General features: G+C 36.9%; 1 protein-coding gene across 7 annotated transcripts in view; it reads right to left on the bottom strand.

Moving 5' to 3' along the window:
• Nucleotides 1-20825, bottom strand: part of LOC136826688 (uncharacterized) — a 413156-nt gene that overhangs the window by 298007 nt on the left and 94324 nt on the right. For 2 of the 7 annotated variants that reach the window (XM_067084062.1, XM_067084056.1), the window contains exon 3: nucleotides 4618-4666. The exons of the other annotated variants lie outside the window; for them this stretch is intronic. The gene's annotated coding sequence lies outside the window, so the exon portion shown is untranslated. The remainder of the gene's footprint in view (nucleotides 1-4617; nucleotides 4667-20825) is intronic. 7 annotated transcript variants of the gene reach the window in all.

Raw genomic sequence — 20825 nt, forward strand, 5'->3', positions numbered from 1 at the left:
TTCTGTCCGCTCTCAAACCTTGAAAACTATTGAGGCTAGAGGGCTGCAAATTGGTATGTTGATCATCCGCCCTCAAATCATCAAACATGCCCAATTTCAGCCCTGTAACCTCAGTAGTTTTTATTTTATTTACGGTTAAAAATTAGCCACAATCGTGCTTCTGGCAACGATATGAGGATAGGCCACCACCGGATAGTGGTTAAAGTTTAAAATAGATCTATTTCCGGTGGCCTTGATTATACGCTGTAGCGGCTATACAGAAAACTCGATTGCGCCGAAGAAACTTCGGAGCATTTTTTACTGTTTTTTTTTTTTTCTTAAAATTTTAGATCCATCTTAGCGCCAAGCCTAACTTTGACCTAATTTCATTTCAGTTCTAGAGTGAGGTCATCAGCTTCCTCTGAGGCACTTAGTACGCTGCACTGACTTCCTTTCGTTCCTCTCCGGTCAGAGCGAAAAGCTTTTCGGTGATTACAATCGCAGGGGCAAACAAGGGGTGATCTGGATGCCTCAGAGGTATTTGCCAACTGAACTGGATCCACTCCCGCATGCTATGTGAAATTTTCGAGCACAGCGCTAGACAATATTTGTCGGTAAATCATGTGTGTTTGCTTGCAGAGCACAAACGCTTCGGATACGATGCTTCTCAGGGTTCAGTGAAATCTGTCTTCAAGAGTGAACTGTGTGTGAAAGTCTCTTGCGGGTTACATGACTTTGGGCTATGTGAATATCATGTAAGGGTGCTAACGTGTAATGTACTTGGGCAAAAATTAATAATTTCTTAGTTAAAACGAATGATTTTGCTTTAAAAAAAATAAGTAAAACAATTTTATACACTGCACTTTGCATTTTTGCTTTTAAAATTAACGTCTTATTTCATAAACAGTGTCGCATATAAATAAAGTATCCGACAAACTAGTATACATACATGCATACATACATACAGACATACACACACATATATATATATATATATATATATATATATATATATATATATATATATATATATATATATATATATATATATATATATATATATATATATATATATATATATATAATATCATATATATACATATATATACATATATGTGTGTCACATATATACACATACATGTGTGTATATTTTTATATATATATATATATATATATATATATATATATATATATATATATATATATATATATATATATATATATAATTAATTTTTGGATAACTGTAAACACGGCTGTTATATCACTATCAGTTGCTTCAGAAATAAACAGAAGCACGCTCAATGAAAGTATAGGTATACAACTGCCAAATACAGAAACCTCATCATATCACATCTGAGGAAATTTTCTGTAGAAAGAAAGGGGTAGTTTTAATTTTATGAGTTCTGCCACCATAATTAATCCCAAATACAGCAATAATGGTTTGTTCAGTACATCATTATAGTCATAAAAATGGCCTAAAGTAACTTTAGAATCTCTAATTACCCACGACGCTTACGTAACCTTATGTGACCTTACGTCGTTTTCACTGTTTTGAAAAAATGTGAAAAAAAAATATTTTTTTTTTTAATTGTATCTTGAATGTTAGGGAAAAAAAAGCTCGAGATGATGTCTAATGAACCATAGACTTCCTTTGACGAGGAAACTCGACGACAACATCATTACCTGACTGGAGAAAAGGGGGACTTGCCGGTAGGGGGGGGGAGGAGAGAGGCCTGTCGTCCTTCTAAAAGAACCTACACACAAAAAATAAAGCCTGGCTGGTGTCCTACGAAGGGCATTAGTATTCCTCCGATGCGTAAACTGCACCAGAGACGTGTTCGGCCTCCTACAGAAGGATAAGAGAAGAGGAACAAGAAGCTGTAACAAAAGTCGACATTGGCACTAAGTGGCACTCAAAGTCGGGCAAAGTCCTGATTTGTGATAGAGCTTAGATTCCTCCCCTTCCCCCTCCCCCAACACACACGCGCGCCTACCAACAACCCTCCCAAAACATTGGGCCAGGAGTACAACCAACCCCCCCCCCAAAATCCGTCCGCAGCTTTGGGGGATCCAACATAGACACCCCAGTAGTTTTAAGTCCCCAAAATTGACAGCTACAGGACTAGTGTCCCGAGTAGCTCGGGACCACCTTCTACCCACCAAAGAGACAAAGAGATTCTCTCTCTCTCTCTCTCTCTCTCTCTCTCTCTCTCTCTCTCTCTCTCTCTCTCTCTCTCAGGATCTGATCACCTTCCACAAACCAATACTTCTCTCTCTCTCTCTCTCTCTCTCTCTCTCTCTCTCTCTCTCTCTCTCTCTCTCTAAGGATCTGATCACCTTCCACAAACCAATACTTCTCTCTCTCTCTCTAATAAATCTAACCACACCGATACTTCTCTCTCTCTCTCACTCTCTCTCTCTCTCTCTCCAAATGATCTAAGCACACCGATACTCTCTCTCTCTCTCTCTCTCTCTCTCTCTCTCTCTCTTTTAGGGGAAAAGGGACAAGCGTGTCCCAAGAGCTTCATAAAACAAGTTATCCCGTTTATCAGAGGACAGAAATATTTCCATGTTTCGTGTTTCTGGTTATAATTCGCTAATATTGTTAGGGGATATATACACATATACACCAGACAAACGCAACAGCGGGAACTTTTGTACGTTACATATGTATTTGTTTGGACACGTATACACACACACAAACACTGTGCATATATATATATATATATATATATATATATATATATATATATATATATATATATATATATATATATATATATATATATATATATATATATATATATATATACAGTATATACAGTAGACAGTAGGGTTCATATCATCAATCAGTTTTATCACATGTACTAATCAGCCTCACACACCTAATCTTTAACCAAATATTATTATTCATATTATTATTATTATTATTATTATTATTATTATTATTATTATTATTATTATTATTATTATTATTATTATTATTATTACAATAGCTTAACAATCCACTTATTTCTCCCTAAATAAATCAACTCACATTTGATATACTGTAACGCTTTCAAAATTTAGCGATTAAATACTGAAGCCTGTACAATCGCATAAAAAATTCTTTAGAGGCAGGAATGACCATAACAATGAAGCATACGATACACGGGTTATTTCTGGACCTGTCTCTCCTTCTTCGAAAATAAAAAAAATAAAATAAAAACAGACTAACTGTGGGAAGAAAAAGAAAGAGAGGTTAATATATATCACTGGTTTTTCAGCTGGTATGAAAGTAAAATTCTTAACACCTTGTTTTCCGAATTATTTCAATTTCATTTCCAAAAATTATTGAAAATTATTGTTTTTTCATGAGACGACAACGTAGACGGAAAAAATGCCAATTCTTTGTTACAATAATGCGATCCCAATTATTCATTTCCTCATTTTTACTTATTCATTTTCACTCACCTGATCTCCGCCTTTCCTTCGCGATCCTTCTCATCCCCTTTCTCTCCCTCTTCCCGTATTCATCAGTCTTCTCCTCTAAGCTTAATAATCTCTAATCTCCGATATTCACTTACTCATTTTCACTTATTCATTTTCACTCACCTGAACTCCACCTTCCCTTCACGATCATTCTCCATTCCCTTTCTCTCCCTCTTCTCATATTCATCAGTCTTCTCCTTTAAGCTTAATCATCTCTAATCTCCGATATTCACTTACTCATTTTCACTTATTTATTCTCACTTTTTCATTAGCACTCACCTGAACTCCATTTTTCCATCACGACCTTTCTCCATCCCCTTTCCTTTTCCCTTTCCCTCTCTCTCTCTCTCCTCTTCTCATATTCATCAGTCTTCTCCTCTAAGCTTAATAATCTCTAATCTCTGATCGTTCATTTTGTCTCTCCTCCGAAAGTCAATGAAGGAGGAAGAGGGTTAGATTATTTTCCCCCAATCTTTTGATCGCTCTCTCTTTTAACATTCTCCAGTCCCTAGATTAACTCGCTGGCTGAAAGGATATGCTCATTTATTAGAGAATCATTTATTAGAGAATCATTCATCAACGACGTTTGAAATTAAAGTCGACGGTCTGGGTAAATGAGATTTATTTTTATCTTTTTTTTTCCTATGTCCGTCACCTCAGTGAAATTTTTATTTTAAAGTCTTTGTCTACGTTACTTTATATCTTTGTGTTTTTTATCGCTTTCTGCACTAACCTGAAGGAGTTAACATATCTATCATATAATAATTTAAGTAATTCAAAAAATATATATATATATATATATATATATATATATATATATATATATATATATATATACATATATACATACATATATATCTATATATATACACATGTATATATACATATGTATATCTGTATATATATATACACATATATACATATATATCTACAGTATATATTATAAATATACAAGTATATATATATATATATATATATATATATATATATATATATATATATATATATATATATATATATATATATATATGTTACCGCATTTACGCGTTATGCACCATTTGCTATTTCGTAATCCTAATTATGAATCTTCAATACTTCCGCCTACCGATATATTTATTTTGTCAATCATAATAATAATAAACAATAAACAGTCAGATTTCAACTTACCGCCGGACCACCGACTCGTCTCATTATCACTTGCTTTATTGCACATTACCTGGAAAAAAAGGAAGAAGCAAATGAGTTACCTGTGTTACCTGTCTTTCGTGCAGTTTACCTGTAAATTAGACTGGAATATAAAATTTAGGCCAAGGGCCATGCACTGGGACCTTTGAGGTCATTCAGCGCTGAAAGGGAAATTGAGAGTAAAGAAGGTTTGAAAGGTTAATTTTAACATGAGGAAAACCTCAAAGCAGTTGCACTATGAATCAATTATTAAGAGATTGAGGAAAGATGGAAGAAAGAGAATGTGAACGGAGGTACAGTCAAGGGAATGAAAGGGGACGCTGCAAAGAACCTCAAGTAATGCCTACAGTGCACCGCGTGAGATGCACCTACGGCACTATCCCCCCCCAACCCCCTATGGGATTTACCTGTAAAAGGAGGAAGAAAATGAATCAAAAAGAATATTGTATCTAAATTTTCACTGCTTGTTAAGAACTTATTGTATCCATTGCATTTCTTTATTCCGACATTTATTCCTTCGTTAAAAACTACAAGCAAAGATCCATTAGACTTAAAAGTGAATACTGTAACATAAAACCGATTTTCCATTCTTCAAAAGAGACATTTTACAGGAAAACAATTAACAAATTTACAATTTTTTGGAAACGTGATTGAAGAGTTTGTCAGTCCACAACTGGCCCGATTATCAAGGTGATGAATGCATACAAGTAAACGTTTCCAATCATACAAGCAAACGCTTCCATGCATATAAGCAAACGTTTCCATACAAACAAGAAAATGTTCCATGCACACAAGCAAACGTTTCCATGTACAAAGCAAACGTTTCCATGCACATAAGCAAAAGTTTCCATGCATACAATTAAACGTTTCCATGCACACAAGCAAACGTTTCCATGCACACAAGCAAACTTTCCATGCACACAAGCAAACATTGCCATGCATACAACGAAATGTTTCCATACATACAAGCAAACGTTTCTATGCATACAAGAAAATGTTTCCATGCACTCAAGTAAACGTTTCCATGCACAAAACAAACGTTTCCATGCACACAAGCAAACGTTTCCATGCATACAAGTAAACGTTTCCATTCATACAAGCAAACGTTTCCATGCACATAAGCAGACATTTCCATGCATGCAAGCAAATGTTTCCATGCATACAAGCAAATGTTTCCATGCATACAAGCAAACATTTCCATGCACACAAGCAAAAGTTTCCATGCATAAAAGTAAACGTTTCCATGCATACAAGTAAACATTCCCATGCATATAAACATTTCCATGCAAACAAGCAAACTTTCCATGCATACAAGTAAACATTTCCATACATACAAGTAAATATTTCCATGCATACAAGCAAACGTTTCCATGCATACAAGCAAACGTTTCCATGCATACAAGCAAATACTTCCAAGCATACAATCAAACATTTCCATGCATACAAGCAAACGTTTCCATGAATACAAGTAACCACTTCCATGCATACAAGCAAACGTTTCCATGCACACAAGCAAACGTTTCCATGCTCACAAGTAAACGTGTCCGCTCATAAAAGCAAACTTTCCAAGCATACAAGCAAAATTTTCCAAGCACACACGTTTCCATGCACACAAGAAAACGTTTCTATGCACACAAGCAAACGTTTCCATGCACACACAAACGTTTCAATGTACACAAGCAAACGTTTCCACTCATACACGCAAACGTTTCCATGCACACAAGCAAACTTTTCCGTGCACACAAGCAAACGTTTCCGTGCACACACGCAAACGTATCATTTTATATTTTAACGTTATTTTTGTGTAAATGGAAATAACACTATATAAAGAAAAAAAGGGTATTCATTTGTAAATCAGCTGCAGTTATCTCCCATTACTGAAGAAAAAAAAATATACGTATTCTCACTTTAAGAAGTTTGAGACAGGTTGATTTAACATTTTGAAAGCCATCATGTCGGCCCGATTAAGAGTACCTGATTTGTTGATACTTAAGTCAAATTTAGCATCTCTTCTCAAGAATGACTGACAAGCGAATTCTATAAATCTCTCTTTTCATGGAGCTGAAAATATTTATTCTACTGGTTTTCAGTGCAACTGCATTGCTGTCTTTAAGTGTCCGTGCACGCATCCCAAATGGAAACAAGTTCATATGAAAGCTCATTATTCAGCAGCTCTCGGATCTTTTGGACGTTAATTTCAAACACACACGCGCGCGCACAGGGTTCTCTGTCGTGCATGTGTCTGTGAGCAATTTAAGTGTGCATGCAAGTATGAAAAGTAAATTAGGTCCATCTTCAATCTCATCACTCAACAGCTCTCAAATCTTAGGGAAGCCGTTCATGCGTGCGTGCATGCGTACGTGTGTATGTATGTATGTATGTATGTACCCGCGCGTGTCCGTGCAACACGACCATAACGGAGACGTAATGCAACGAGAATATTACGGTCACTGGCAGTCAAGGTTATAACCCCATTTGCTTATTTCCCCGCGGAACCTTCGCTCTCGGTGACCCAGCGTTGCCAAACCCAAAACTACTGACCACCCTATATTTTTCCCAGGAAGGAATAGCCAGCGGCCACTCGTTGCCAGTCACTTGCCTTTGGCTACACTGAGTGGTTCGGTTTTTCCAGGTTATTCGGTGATTTTCACTTGTTTTGTCTTCAATATTGCTTTTTGATAAAGGAGTCTTAGAAGAAAATGGGTTAAGTGGGGCAAAGTATGTCTCTCTCTCTCTCTCTCTCTCTCTCTCTCTCTCTCTCTCTCTCTCTCTCGGCTTTTATTCCTCTAGGTTTCCAGTCTCTCTCTCTCTCTCTCTCTCTCTCTCTCTCTCTCTCTGCTTTTATTCCCCTAGGTCTCTCTCTCTCTCGCTCTCCCTCTCTCTCTCTCTCTCTCTCTGCTTTTATTCCCCTAGGTCTCTCTCTCTCTCGCTCTCCCTCTCTCTCTCTCTCTGCTTTTATTCCCTAGGTCTCTCTCTCTCTCTCTCTCGCTCTCCCTCTCTCTCTGCTTTTATTCCCCCTAGGTTTCCGGTCTGTGTCTGTCTGTCTGTCTCTCTTTCTATCTCTTTCTATCTCTCTCTCTCTCTCTCTCTGCTTTTATGCCCCTAGGTTTCCGGTCTCTCTCTCTGTCTCTGTCTCTGCTTTTATTCTCCTAGGTTTCCGCTCTCTCTCTCTCTCTCTCTCTCTCTCTCTCTCTCTCTCTCTCTCTCTCTCTCTCTCTCCGTAGACATAAAGCGATTCAACCCATTCTGATTCGTAGTATCACCTATTCCAGCATTTTACTGCATCGTCAATCTTTATTATGTTTTCTTAATCATGGAGTTCTCGGTAAAACAGATTTTTGACATTCCCTCTCAAATAATAATAATAATAATAATAATAATAATAATAATAATAATAATAATAATAACTCCAGATTTTATTCTCTCTTTTTCTTTTTATGATTATTCTCAGTATTATCCTGTTATATACATATATATATATATATATATATATATATATATATATATATATATATATATATATATATATATATATATATATATATATATATATATATATATACGAGTATATATATATATATATATATATATATATATATATATATATATATATATATATATATATATATATATATATATATACTGTATATATATATAATATACATATAATCTGTCTCACTCTGTTTGAATATGCGTATGCGTTTAGAAGTTTCTAAGAATGTTGATAAAACATTATATATATATATATATATATATATATATATATATATATATATATATATATATATATATATATATATATAATATCAAAAGCAGCGTCAACCCTCGAAGTATAAGGGACTGCCGTCAGTTGTTGCGTGTTCACTAGAACTGAGAAGGTCACGCGACACAGTAGGTCCAGTTAATTAATGGATTTCGTTTTTGTAAACCGGCGCTCGAAGGACATTGGTCACTATTGGCCTTCTTTTTTGGAAGTACCTGAGGTCTCGATGTAGAGAGAGAGAGAGAGAGAGAGAGAGAGAGAGAGAGAGAGAGAGAGAGAGAGAGAGAGAGAGAGAGAGAGAGGATGTAAAGGAAGACAGAAAGGAAGAATGCATAGGTTAAAAGAATGTGAGGGATATTCGGGTATTAATTTTGAAGATAGTTTAACTGATTTAAATATACATACATATATAAGTATATATATATATATATATATATATATATATATATATATATATATATATACATACATATACATACCAATATGCATACATACATATAAATATATACATGCATATACGAATGTATATACAATATATATATATATATATATATATATATATATATATATATATATATATATATATATATATATATATATATATATACATATATCCCTTTTCACCAATACCAAATACTTATTTTTACGATGCAACACTATATAAATCCTTCAGTATCACAAGAGAGAGAGAGAGAGAGAGAGAGAGAGAGAGAGAGAGAGAGAGAGAGAGAGAGAGAGAGAGAGAGAGAGAGAGAGAGAGAGAGTCTCAGCCAAGATCCTACAGTATATATTTATTTTAGTATGGGCCTAACATCCAGCCACCTCCTTTGTATGCAAATTCCATTGAAGCCTACTAAAAAACATTCCTTTTTCTGTCTCCTCATTTTTTTCCGGAAACTTTGGCTGGAGTGTCATATGTTTTATGCATATTTCCTCCCATATTACATTTCCAGAAGACCGTCTCTGTTTCCAGCTTCCTTGAAAATTATCCAGGCTTGAAATTATCATTTCACATTTTGGTTTAGTTCCAGAAACTGTTGGTCTTTTTTCCTCCTATAAGCGTAAGAGCTAGCAGGTAGCTCCATATACTAGCGAGCTATTATGGTCTGCAATATGCTACGATCTTCTTGAGGAACTGACTGATATGTTAAGTAACTTGCCTGGCGTCACAGCGACAGAGGTCAGTGATACCGTAACTGTTTTTAGCATCATTTAACTTGGCAATCTTTCAATATTCCTACTCTTAACAACATGAAGACTGGATTATTTTTTAGCTTTCATGTAAAACTAACTTCCATATAGTTAGTTCCACATCGCAATATCAGTAATATTTCAGACAAACCAAAGATACTTGATTTATTCACGTGAATGATAATTGGCTTCAACTTCCTCATTTCTAACTATAATTTCTTATTTTATCCTATCTGGTCCAAATCAGAATATCAAAATGATTTTCCGATAGGCCTTAGGCCTTCACGTAGAAAAGAGAGGTGAGTATTTTCCTGATGTAATAGAAAATTAAAGTGAATATTTTCCTGGTGTAATAGCAAATAAAAGTTAATATTTTCCTGGTGTAATAGAAAATAAACGTGAAATTTTCCTGGTGTAACAGAAGATAAAAGTGAATATTTTCCTGGTGTAATTTAAAATAAAAGTGAATATTTTCCTGGTGTAACAGAAAATAAAAGTGAATATTCTCCTGGTGTGATAGAAAATACAATAGAATATTTTCCTGGTGTAATAAAGAATAAAATAGAATACTTTCCTGGTGTAATAGAAAATAAGCGTGAATATTTTCCTAGTGTAATAGAAAATAAAAATTAATATTTTCCTGGTGTAATAAAAATAAAATAGAATATTTTCCTGGTGTAATAGAAAATAAAAGTTAATATTTTCCTGGTGTAATAGAAAAGTTAATGTTTTCGTGGTGTAACAGAAAATAAAAGTGAATACTTTCCCAGTGTAATAGAAAATAAAAGTTAATATTTTCCTGGTGTAACAGAAAAGAAAAGTTAATATTTTCCTGGTGTTACAGCAAAGAGAAGTGCATATTTTCCTGGTGTAATAAAAACAAAAGTTAAATTTTTCCTGGTGTAATAGAAGAGAAGTGAATATTTCCCTGATATAATAATAAATAAAGGTGAACATTTTCCTGGTGTAACGGAAAACAAAAGTGGATATTTTCCTGACAATGAGAAACATTACACGTCCTTCCGATTTCCTTAACCTGACATCCGAAAACTACCCATTCTCAGGACAGACGCGTTTAATCGCACCCCATTAGCGGATAACGCCCAATTGCATTGAAGACCCAGGCAATATTTCATCTCCCAGAATTAAAAAAAGAAATAAGAAAACTACTCGCATATAAGCGATGCCACAAAGTTCCGACGATGACGCAAATTCTCCGCTAACAAGCGTAACTTGCGGCGAATGTTTCAGCCTCATTTGCACACTTTCCCCTTCCTCAAGTTGGCCTGAACTTTTTCCTCTCCCTCTTTTTCTTTCCTTCATTCCCAGCCTTGCAATCTGCAGCAATTTCATTGAATTTGGGACCTTATCGACTTTTCTCTCTCTTGACTTATGACGGTGTATCACGATACTCACACTGGACGCAAACAGTCACAGATCTCTTTTCCTTTATTCAGAATAGAATAGAAAACACAATTTGGGCAAGCGCTGGATGATGAGGTCATTCAGCTCTGAATAGAAAACTGAAAATAAAAAGGTCTGAAAGGTGTAACAGAAGGAAAACCTCGCAGTTGCACTACTACACAATTGTTAGAAGAGGGTTAAGGAAAGTAAGATGGAAGAAGGAGTAGGAGGTGCAGTAAAAGGAATGAAAGGGGTTCAGCTAGTGGACGATGGGACCCTGCAAACAACCTGAAGTAATGCCTACAGTGCATCAGATATGGTGCGCTGGCGGAACCAATCAGTACGGGGTGTTCCTTATTTAATTCCACGATGCAGTGACCTTTCCTGGCCCTTTACAGACAGACAGACAGGCAGATACCTCTTCCTTTTTTTGATTAATTCCACGACGAAATAAGGGTATTTTATCCTTTGCATTCTCAGGCTTTCTTGTTTTCAAATGAGTTAATCAAATCCATCGTGATTTCTAATTTCCCGTCACGCAATCGAAACCAGATGGCTGGCTGGTTTATTTGGACTTAGCGGGTTTATCGGGTGCGTTACTCCGTAGTTTTAGTTTTCTGTAAAAGAAAAATATTGTGCCGGCTTTATCTGTCCTTCCGCCCTCAGACCTAAAATGAGGCTGGAGGGCTGCAAATTGGTATGTTGATCATCCACCCTCCAATCATCAAACATAAAAAATTGCAGCCCTCCAGCCTCAGTAGTTGTTATGTTATTTAAGGTTAAAGTTAGCCATAATCGTGCCTCTGGCAACGATATACGACATGCCACCACAGGGCCGTGGTTACAGTTTCAAGGACCGCGGCTCATACAGCATTTTACCGAGACCACCGAAAGATAGATCTGTTTTCGGTGGCCTTGATTATACGCTGTAGCGGCTGTACAGAAAAGTCGATAGCGCATTTTTTACTTGTTTTCTTTTCCATTCACAAAATTTCATTGATCGACAGTTCTTCATTCTCAATTCGTGACATGATTCTTTTACTCGTGATTACTATGCACGGTTACAGCACAGACTCAGCCGTCTTGTATCCTTCTTCACCGGTGGTTATAACGTTGGAAGAAATTTGGGATAATAATTTGGAGACTGAATACATTTCTTCTGGAGGTAAAAGGACTGTTGTTTCTTGTAGGAGACTGAAGTTGATACAACGGTCTTTTGGAGGAATTTAAGTAAAAACTTGTATCGTGGAAAGTCAGTAAAAGAAATTTGTTTCTAGAAAGAAACTGAAATAAACACTTCTTCGAGAGAACCTAGGAAAAGGAAAAAATTATCTTTTTTTTTTTTGTTGGAGGTGAATTTAAGTCAAAACTGTTGTTTCTTGACACTAACTGAAATAAAAACTTTTTTTAGATGCAAATCAATTTTTAAAATTGTCTCCTGGGTGATATAGCATCATCTGACAGAGCAGTGAAGTTCCAGGTTTCACTGAATTGACAACATTAAAAATGAATTGACAACATCAAAAATGAACTGACATTAAAAATGGACTGAGAACAATAAAAATGAACTGACAACATTAAAAACTGATTGACAACACTAAAAATGAACTGACAACATTAAAAATGAATTGACAATTGAGTTTCCTGTGGAGCTGATAATCAAGGCCACCGAAAATAGATCTCTTTCGGTGGTCTCGGTATAATGCTGTATGAGCCGCGGCCCATGAAACTCTCAGCCGGCCGTGGTGGCCTGTGTTGTTGCGTTGTCAGAAGCATGATTATGGCGAAATTTAACTTTAAATAAAATAAAAACTACTGAGGCTACAGGGCTGCAATTTGGTATGTTTGATGATTGGAGGGTGGACAATCAACATACCAATCTGCAGACCTCTAGCCTCAGTAGGTTTTAAGATCGGGGGCGGACAGAAAAAGTGCGGACAGGCAGAGCACGGACAGAATAAAGTGCGGACGGACAGACAAAGCCGGCACGATAGTTTTCTTTTACAGAAAACTAAGAATGAACCGACAACTTAAAAATGAGCGTCGCCTCAACCTGCCGTAATGAAAATTGGTGTTCCTTGAATGCGACAGGCAGCGCTGGCATTGATCCATCCTGATTAATAAAACATAAGGTTGACGAATTCTAAAAAAAAAAGAAACAATGAAATAAAAAAAAATTACGAGCATCCGAATATTATTCATTGCGAAGCGCTTTGACTCGTCGCAATATTCATAAGGATAATCATGTAAAATAGTAACTAAATGGTTTCATTCATATGCATTTCCTTACAAACGACATGCAATGTGTCGACGTTATTAGATGAGAGAGAGAGAGAGAGAGAGAGAGAGAGAGAGAGAGAGAGAGAGAGAGAGAGAGAGAGAGAGAGAGAGAGAGAGAGAGATTTCAAATTAGATATCACAATAATAACAGTGGCTAGGAGCATTATTGAAAGAGAGAGAGAGAGAGAGAGAGAGAGAGAGAGAGAGAGAGAGAGAGAGAGAGAGAGAGAGAGAGAGAGAATTTTAAATTAAATATCAAAATAATAACAGTGGCTAAGAGCATTACTGAGAGAGAGAGAGAGAGAATTTTAAGTTAAATATCAAAATAACAGTGGCTAAGAGCATTACTGAGAGAGAGAGAATTTTAAGTTAAATATCAAAATAACAGTGGCTAAAAGCATTACTGAGAGAGAGAGAGAGAGAGAGAGAGAGAGAGAGAGAGAGAGAGAGAGAGAGAGAGAGAAAATATACACGTTCTGTTATGACCGAACTCAATGCTCCGGTGCTTCCATCTGGCGATCGAAGGCGCCCTCCCCCCCCACCACCCCGTCCAAAAAGATAAAAAGAAAGTTGCTGGAAGAAATTCAATCATCCGGACCACCAGCAGTACGAGATCACGCCCTAAAACGCCCATTATTTGCTTACCTCCGCCTTCTGGACCTCGGCAGTGGCTAAGAGGCATTACTGAGAGGAGGTAAAGAGAGTCAATTTTATTGCTTTTCAAACGTGTGTCCGTCTGTCTGTTTGCATATCAGATATAATAGAACAGAATACAATATAGAATTTAGGCCTGATGCCAAGCGCTGGGACCCTTGAGGTCATTCAGCGCTAAAAGGGAAATTGAGCGTAGAGGAGGTTTGAAAGGTGCAACAGGAGGAAAATCTCAAAACAGCTGAACTAAGGAACAATTGTTAGGAGAAGATGGAAAGTAAGATGGAAGAAAGAGAATATGACCGGAGGTACAGTAAAAGGGATGAAAGGGGTTGCATCTAGGTGCCATGGAAGGTTGACGCTGCAGAGAACCTTAATAAATGCCTACAGTGCACCGCACGAGGTGCACTGACGGCACAACCTCCCTACGGAAGTCTGTTTATGTATTACCTATCTATTTCCCTCTAAACCAGTGGTTCTTAAACATTTTTGCCTTGCGCCCCCCTCTGCATTATGTACAGACCCCACGCCCCCTACCACTGAAATTTTATCCAACTATAATCTATAAACAATATGTTGTCTATTTGTATGCTATTATACTTATCATAACAATAAAAGACAATTCATAAACAAGATTTGAAATTAAAATTGACTTATACTTTGAATTTTTGGCAGGTTTTGAGATAATAATTAGGAAATATATGGAAGCAGTGATAACGTTTTTGGCAATTTTGTAATTAACAACACAAATTAAAAAAAAAAAATAATAGGCATCATCTGGCAACTCTGCTTGCGGCCCCCTTGGAAGCTTCTGGCGCCCCCCTAGGGGGGCGCGCCCCCCAGTTTAAGAATCACTGCTCTAAACTCATGTCGTTTTGTACGTAAAGCCGTCAGCCACTCCTGAAGAACTGTATTTTAAATTCTGGTTCCGAGCAAGGAAAAGGAAACGAGAATATCTGACTGATTGAATTGATAGCTGACTGATTGATTGACTTGACGGCTGACTGATGGACTGACTACTTGACAGAGGGATTACTGTGGTTCAAGATGATTTCGTTACACCCGTCAGGCCACCTCTGCCCAAACTGATTCAGTGGAAAACGGTTATACCTCTTAGAAGTAAACGGCTCAGAGCTTGTTGCTCTCCCTCTGCCACCAAGCTCTGGAATTCTTATTGCCTCTTCTGTTTTCCTGTCTATATAACTAAAAGAGTCAAGTCGTGTGTTCTCGAAACGGAATTCACAATATTGTTTAAAGGAGTCATTCCCAAGACCTTTAAATCTTCCAACCAGACGCCCTCCCACCCTCTCTCTCTCTCTCTCTCTCTCTCTCTCTCTCTCTCTCTCTCTCTCTATATATATATATATATATATATATATATATATATATATATATATATATATATATATATATAAATAAATGTATATATGATGTATATATATATAAATTCATTTTAATTACATGTGTGTGCAATTGAAAATATAATACATTTAATAATACGGGTTCTTTCTGGTTTAATATCTGGTAAAAGTGTAAAAATTGTTTTTGTAAAATGAAACATTATCTTCATATATTATAGATATATATATATATATATATATATATATATATATATATATATATATATATATATATATATATATGTAAAGATCAAATATGCAGCAGTTCACTAATAAAGACATAAGTTAAAGACAGGAATAATTAAATAAAGTTTAAAGAGCTAATCAAGAGAGAGAGAGAGAGAGAGAGAGAGAAGCAGAAAAGAGAAACAAACAGAGAAAGGCAACGGGAAACATGAGCAGAAAACCTGCAAGACTTTTGCTACGTAAAAGAAAATCCCCGGTGTTACATTGCAATGGAGAGTTGCGTTCATTTGGTCAGCTGCACAGATAAACCAAAACGGAAATCCCCTCGCGATGGCATGATTCGAATCTCGTGAACTGTACTTGGGCGAGTTGTTGGAGGGGAAAAGGAATTGTTATTTATATATGAGCGAGGAAATATTCTAATATTCTTTGAAGAATGAAAAGCGCATTCCTCAGAGAGTAATCCCTGTCCTTAAGTAGATCAGATCAGGTAGTTTGTTTTCGGCAGCCTCCGGACGTGGAAGGTGAACGCGGCACGTGGGATGGAAAGTGCCCACCGCTTCCAGACCAACTACTGACACCCGATATGACACCGTGGGTGGAAAAGGGGGCGGGGAGCGGGAAGGGGGGCATGAGGAATGTCATGTGCGTCAGCATCATCATCCCCCAATAAAAACCCGGTGTCATATCCATCACGATCGGGGTATCAAAGAACCCGGGGGCTCTTCTTAATACGCGGGTTACGACGGGTTCTAAACGCGGCACGGAGGCTCCATAATGCCCTTCAATGTATCGTAACTCGGACAGTTTTCTTGTGTCATTCTATCGTCGAATCGTCTTCTTCTTCAGTTCCGTCAGTCCGTCAGGCGATGGAGGAGGAGGAGAAGAAAGAGGAGGAGGAAAAAGAAGAGGAGGAGGAGGAGAAGGAGGAGGGAGAGAAGGAGGAAGAGGAGAAGAAGGGGGAGGTGGAGAAGGAGGAGGGAGAGAAGGAGGAAGAGGAGAAGAAGGGGGAGGTGGAGAAGGAAGAAGAGGCTGTGGAGGAGGAAGAGGTTTTTAGGAGGGGAAGTAGGAGGAAGAGGAGGAGAAGGAGAAACAGAAAAGAAAGAAGAGGAAGAGGAAGAAGGAGAATGAAGAGTAGGAGGAGGAAAAGCATTATCGTCCATCCCTCTCATCAAGGAATTAAACCCGTAGCCCTCCCACAACCCCAACCCCTCTGAGAGAGAGAGAGAGAGAGAGAGAGAGATGTCTTTCAGGAGGCTGAGAAACGGGTTGAGGAATAGAAATCGCGCTAACAGTAAAGTTTTTCCACTGGGAGTGGGGGCGGGAGGAAGGCGGGGGGGGGGGGGTTGCACGCAAACGCACGCACACACACAAACCTTCCACCCTTTCCTGTACTGCCGCATAACTGCGGCATGTCGGTCGTTTTATGCGGTCGCAGTTTCGGTGCGACTTTTTCAGTGCGACATTTTGAGGTCTGTGTTTTTCTGCTTATCAAATGATGTTTAGAGCTTTAGAGCTGGATGACGATGATTATATGAAGCTTCATTAATTAAGTGACTGCCTTCTCCATCACTTCTTTTCCTCCTTTACAAACCTCTATGAAATAATCATTTCACCCTTTATTCCCGGAATTGGACTTTTTTTAGTTTTCTGGAAAAGAAAACTATTGTGCCGGCTTTGTCTGTCCGTCCGCACTTTTTTCTGTCCGTCCTCAGATCTTAAAAACTACTGAGGCTAGAGGGCTGCAAATTGTTATGTTGGTCATCCACCCTCCAAACATCAAACATACCAAATTGCAGCCCTCTAGCCTCAGCAGTTTTTATCTTATTTAAGGTTAAAGTTAGCCATAATCGTGCTTCTGGCAGCGCTATAGGTACCAACAACATTGGCTACCACTGGATCGTGGCTGAGTTCATGGGCCGCGGCTAGGAGTTTTATAGGCCGTGGCTGAGGTCACCACAGGTCAGAAAACTCGATTTATGCGCATTTTTTACTTGTTTTATCTTTTTTCTGCTCTCGGAAGTTCGTCCCCTGGCGTTGCATGTTTCTCTACCTACCAATTTATGTAAACAGAGAAATAAGACAATGTATTTGACTAAAGGCCTTCCGAACTTTTTATAAACTGAATAATATAACGAACTTTTTATAAACTGAATAATATAAGTCAATATCTCATTAAAGTATTTAGTGACGAGTCATCTTTGACAACTTCAAGTGAGCTTATATCATGACTGCGATAAGTCTTTCTCCAGTAAAGAAAAAGAATTGATGAAAACGAAATTCAGCGCTGGAACCTAAGTGAACTATAATGAATCAAGTGATTACTGAAACTGGTAAAATTAAAGAGTTGAAGATTCATTTTTCAAGATGTTCAAAAATGCGAAAGCTATTGCTTAACCTTCGTTCCCCTCTGTATCTATCTACCTATCTATCTATCTATTATTATTATTATTATTATTGTTGTTGTTCAGAAGATGAACCCTAGTCGTATGGAAAAAGCCCACCACAGGGGTCATTGACTTGAAATCCAAGCTTCCAAAGAATATGGTGTTCATTAGAAAGAAGTAACAGAAGGGCTAGGAAATACAGAAAAAAAGAGATTGCTTATTAAAAAATAAACTTAACTAAATACTAAATAAATCAATGAAAATGTCGGCAAATTATTAAAATACAAGGAGAATCGCACGACATCCTCTAGGAGATTGTTCCATATTCCAACGGTGTGTGGAATAAAGGATCTCTGGAATTGAGAAGTTCGACAGCGAGGTACATTTACGGCATATTTATGTTTGTTTAATAAGACCACCATCTTGGTATCCAAACCAGAAATTCTTGCTTTACCTGATGCTTGCACCTCTACGCAATTTCAGTGTACGTCTGCACATGCTCGCGCGTGTATTTTTTCAATCGGAGAGGTATTTATTACATTTTGATTACCAATAACATTTACAATAATACTTACGATACACACCGAGTTCATTTTAAAAACTCATTAACCAGAAGACCCTCAATTAAATTTCCACTGAAGAAACAACAATGCAATATTTTGGTTTCCCATAATTATACATCTTACCTATCTCGGCAAATTCGTGATTGACTAACATGTGAAATCTTAATATACATGCGTATATTCACTTCTTTAAAAGATACCTTAAGACCAGTACACCCAAGGCTTTCCCTGGTGATGTATTTTGAAAAAAGGTATAAGTCATGGACCCCTCAACATTCAACAGTTAATAATAAAACTCTCTCTCTCTCTCTCTCTCTCTCTCTCTCTCTCTCTCTCTCTCTCTCTCTCTCTCTCTCTCTCTCTATCTATATATATATATATATATATATATATATATATATATATATATATATATATATATATATATATAGGGTGTTTCAAAATGACAGGCGCCCCCTCCACAGAACAAATGGAAAGTTATGAAGTTTTCTGCTATAGCCTACCTCCAAGTACATTATCTTAAGTTTCTATTAAGCTATTTTTCATTTTACATTTCTTGTATTTTCAGACTGAGTGACGGAGTTAGGTACAGCCATGGCTAACGACTCGGAGGAAATCAGATGGATTGACCGAATCCAGGCTATAACCTTCAGAGAGGCCAGGGATGCTGGTGCATTTCACGTTCCTGGATAGCTAAATACATTAAAAGAGATGAATCCTTTGTTAAAAGAAACTGGAACAAAAATCCATATGACTGCCATCGCGAAAAGAGTGAAAATCTTGGAAGGCCTGAAGTCCTTTCTCAGAAGTCAAAAGACATCATAGCTGAGGCAGTGGGTAGACCAAGAAAGTCTTTACGTAAATTGGCGCTTGAACTAGAAACAAAAAGGGGAAAGAAGAGAAGTTATAGTGCTGTATATCATGAGTTGAAAAAATCTGGTATCAAGCCACTTCATGTTATCAGCAAGTCCAACATCACCCAGCAACAAAGAGAGGACCATGCATGGTTTAGTGGTTCATTTCTTAAAGATTGGGTTGAAGCTGACTTTCTCCATGTTGCTGCATCAGATGAATTCTTCATTTACACAGTCAGGAAGCCAAATCATAAAAATGACATTATTTGGGCTGCAAAGTTGGATGATATCAGCGATGATGTGTGCTATCACCCAGTTGTGAAATTTCCTAAATGTTTGGGAATTTTTCTCTGTTTCACAGCCAAACGGTTAATGTGGATCATCAAAGAAAAAGGACAGTAATGGAATGGCGAATACTTCAGAGAAACTGTGCTTACTGGTGGAGTCTTTCCTTTCCTCAAAGATCCTGAAAATGTGTTATCTGTTGAAGAAGTCACATTTTTGCATAAGACACCATGTTTCAAGGCTCTTCAGACACACGAGCTGCTTTGAAACAGTGGTATCGATTTCTTTTGGCCAAGTGAATTTCCAGGTAGCTCCCCTGACCTTAATGTGTGTGAAAATATTGGTAGTATCTTAAAGGATCGCGTTGAAGCACACACAGTGAACTATGATGGTATACCAAGCCTCAACGACCTGCAAAAGAGAGGTGACCGAAGTGCTCAGGAAATGGAGTTTGAGTCTCAGCTTTTTGCGATTTGCTGAAATCATACCCCTGAAGAATGCAGGCTGTGGTACAGGCAGATGGAGGCCACACAAAATATTAAATACTCAGAGAGAAACTTAAATAAATACCTGTTCTGAATTACTTTTGTTTTTGTCCATATCAATTTTAGTTTATGCTGTAGAGGGGGGGCTCTAATTTCTGAAACACCATGTATATAATTTATATATATATATATATATATATATATATATATATATAAATATATATATATATATATATATATATATATATATATATATATATATATATATATATATATATATATAGAGAGAGAGAGAGAGAGAGAGAGAGAGAGAGAGAGAAATTGAATGTTGAGGGGTCCATGGCTTCTACCTTTTTTCAAGATACATAAACAGGGAAATCCATGGTTGTACTGATTTTTGGGTATCTTTTAAAAAGTAATTATATATATATATATATATGTATGTAAGTATGTATGTACATATATATGTATAAGTATATATATATATATATATATATATATATATATATATATATATATATATATATATATATATATATATATATATATACTTATAAAACAAAAACCCTGAGTGAATTATTTTCGCATCTGTTACTTCTAACCCCAGGCTGGATGAAGTGTAGGCGAAGGACTGTTGGTGGTGGAGGGGTTGGTGATGGTGGTGAGTTGGGGGAGGGAGGGAGGGAGGGAGATGGTGGTGGGGGACGTAAAATGATGAAGGTAACGAGAAAAAATCGTCAT

Source organism: Macrobrachium rosenbergii, chromosome 41 (genome assembly GCF_040412425.1).
Source record: "Macrobrachium rosenbergii isolate ZJJX-2024 chromosome 41, ASM4041242v1, whole genome shotgun sequence".
Lineage (NCBI taxonomy): Eukaryota > Metazoa > Arthropoda > Malacostraca > Decapoda > Palaemonidae > Macrobrachium > Macrobrachium rosenbergii.